A 3,288-nucleotide genomic window follows, 5' to 3' on the forward strand; every position below is an offset into this window, starting at 1 on the left:
TCTTTAAAGTTCGTTGAATATAATTTGTGGATTCAACCAGCATTGATTAAACGCCTGAAGTGAATAGCGCAGTTAAGAGCAACTGTTACCTTCTGGGAGGCTTGTAATCCATTCGGGGGGAGGAGGAAGAGATAAAACACCAGTACAAATGGGAAGAGGGATCACTTTCATCCTGCTGGACTTCACAGGCAAAAAAGTAAGAACAGTGGGTGGAAACAGATTTGCCAGGAGGCAGATTTAAGCTCAATACAAGGGGAAGCTTCGAGTGATTAGAGTTGCCCCAAGGTGAAGTGGGCTACTTCTTGACTGATCTGGTGACCCTCTTCCTCCTCATCTTCAAACAGGTTTGGTGATCACTTGTCAGGTGGGTGCTGGAAAGCATGCCTGCTCATATACAGGCAAGACTAGAGGTCCCTTACAAGGCCTCTGACCCTTCCCGGGATGGGATTTTGTGAATCTTATTCTGAGTGACCTATCAGGACGGTTTGGTCAATCAATGGTCAATCAATTTATGAAGTACTTACCCTGTGACAGCCACTGTGCTAAAAAGCTGGGGATGCAAAAAAAAACAACCCCCCCCCCAAAAAAACCAAACAATCAAACAAACAAAAAATAAAAGGGGGTCCCTGACCTTGAGGAAGTCATTATGAAGCCCAGGAAACACAGATTGATCAGGGAATTCGCTTAAGGCAGGGCCGTTAGGTTCGTAGATTTAGAGCAGGGAGGGGGTTTCACTGGTCTATTTGAACAATCCCTTCCTTTCAAATTATAGGACTCTGAGGACCAAAGTTGTGATTTACCCAGGGTCACCCAGCTAGAGTGTGTTGTGTCTCCTGAAACTACGTCTGGAACCAAAGAGGCTGTGATTTACCCAGGGTCACCCAGATAGTATGTGGTGTGTCTCCTGAAATCGGGCTGGGACTTCCCGTCTCCAGGGGTTCTCCACAAGAGTAGCAGCTCACCCTGTCTGTAGCACTTTCGGGTTTCAAAATGCATTACAGGCGTGTGTGTGTGTGTGTGTGTGTGTGTGTGTGTGTGTGTGTGTGTGTATGTGTGTGTGTGTATTCATAAGTGTGATTGAGTGACTGGGAAAATAGCGGCTGCATTTCAGAGATCTGCAGTCACCGTCGCACTGTTGGTAACCGATTCGCTGCCTCCCTGACTCACCCGCCCGGGTTCGTCTAATCCCATTATTACCTTTTTGCTCAGCTATGGCTGTGCTGCCCTCAGAGTACGAAACTCTGGCTGGACGGATGGGCAGGAGGAACCACGACCTGGACTCAGGCCGCGGCCGCAGCGGCAGCGCCTCCTAGAGAAGCTGGGAGACGCGAGCACCCCAACTGCACAGAAGCTCGCACAGTAGTTCTGAAAGTATGGCAGATGCTATTGATATTCAGGCAATACTTGAGACTTTTTATGAGAAGGATGAGAATATCTGAGTAGCGTTAAGGGCCGTGAAGAGTGTAGCCAGATGAGAAAACAAAACAAAAACAAACCGAATGCGAGAATCCAAGTCACAACCGAAAGAGAAGCAAAAGTAAGGAATCGAACCGAGGCAAAGACCTAGAGATGAAAAAGTGCCGGGAACGGAAGCGATCAAGTCGTTCCCAAAGCAGGAAAGGCCGCCTTAGAGGCTTCTATGGAAGACTGCTCGGGACCAAAATTTAACTTCGCCATCCTTGGAAAGATTGGGTTGCCTTCCTGGCATCAAATGAAGAGAATCTATTGATAATATTACTCTAGAGGACAGAGATGTTCTGCATGCAACTGGTAGCAAGAATGTGACCAAGAGATTTTTTTTCCTTTTTTTTTCCTATCGCAGGAAAGATCTGCGATGTAACGATGATTTCTGATAGAAATTCGAGGTCCGAATGAACTGCGTGTGTGGAATTCGTTGACGTTAGCTCAGCGCCTTTAGCAATAGGGTTAAGTGGCCAGCTTGTTTTAGGAACGCCTTTCGTGGTACTGGATCATTCGACTTTAACATGACTGAAGATATGCTTCGGGAAGTCGTTCAGCCTTTTGACAGGATTGAAAGCCTTCCCCTGATGAAGGATGGTGAAACTAGTCGATCTCAGCGCTACGTAGATTTCTTACGTTTTCAGATTCGGAAAGGGCCGAAAAGGGGTTGGAATAGCCGAATGAGTTTGAATGAGCAGGCAGGATGGGGAAGATTGGTTATGTTACTACCGTTCTGATGCTCCCAGAGCCAGTTCATTTTTGGATTTGGTGAGGAGCAAGAGACTGCAATTGACCTGGGAACGGCTGGTTGTGTCCAATTCGTGGCAAGACGAGCAGAAGGTACAGGTTTACATATTCCTCCAGAGGCCCAACAGGCTTTGCAAATGAGTGGATCTTTCACATTTGGAACTGCAGGAGATATACAGACCAGACTGCCTCAACCAACAGAGTGACTTTTCGACTCTAGCTGCAGCCCTCTCTGTGGAGACTCTTACAACACAATGTTTTCAGTTTTCCAATGTGTTTAACCCTCTGACGGAAGAGGAACTCAGCTGGGATACGAAGATGTAATTGAAGAATAGAACAAACACGGAGGAGACAAAAATTCAGCTCAGGGCAAGGTGTATGTGAAAGGTCCCTCAATCGCTGCAGGCAATGCCTCAGTAAATGCATTGTACGGAGGATGGCAAAGCATTTTGCTGGCAAAATGATTACAGCTGCACATGTACCTCTTGGAGGTAGCTAAATGGCACACTGGCTAGAGTTCCAAGCCTGGAGTGAGAAAGACCTGAGTTCAAATCCAGCCTCAGACACAATGTGACCCTGGGCAAGTCACTTAACCCTGTCTGCCTCAGTTTCCTGATCTGTAAAATGAGATGGAGAAGGAAATGGCGAACCACTTCAGTAGCTTTGCCAAGAAAACTCTAAATAGGGTCACAAAGAGTCTGAAACGAGTAAGCAACAAGAAAAGGGTTTTTTTTGTAAATACTGTATGTTTTGGTATGTCTGAAGTTCCAAACAAAATGATCTTTCCACTTCCTAAAATACATAGATCTAGTGTGGTAAGCAACGCAGTCTGAGCAGAAAACAGGAAATGCAGAAATAGGTTTTGTCTGGTTGCTATAATCTTTACTCTTTTTCAGCTCTGTGAGCTCTGAAATCTATTTTGGGGTTACTTCAGTGTGTTTATCAAACCAGCTTGATAATTTCTATCAAACAAATGACTTTCACATTGCAACAGTATGTAAAAACCACTCAAAATAGAATTCTCTTTAAAGGGCAAAAAAAAAAGTGCATCACACCCATTCATTACCTCAGTAGCCTGGG

At 45.5% G+C, this 3,288-nt stretch overlaps 1 pseudogene; it reads left to right on the forward strand.

The window, feature by feature from the left end:
- The first annotated feature begins 1,373 nt into the window (after positions 1-1,373).
- LOC110222781 (RNA-binding protein 39-like) lies at positions 1,374-2,707 on the forward strand (annotated as a pseudogene).
- Positions 2,708-3,288: the final 581 nt, after the last annotated feature.

The sequence above is a fragment of the Phascolarctos cinereus genome, unplaced genomic scaffold (assembly GCF_003287225.1).
Source record: "Phascolarctos cinereus isolate Bilbo 61053 unplaced genomic scaffold, phaCin_HiC Scaffold_4;HRSCAF=312, whole genome shotgun sequence".
Lineage (NCBI taxonomy): Eukaryota > Metazoa > Chordata > Mammalia > Diprotodontia > Phascolarctidae > Phascolarctos > Phascolarctos cinereus.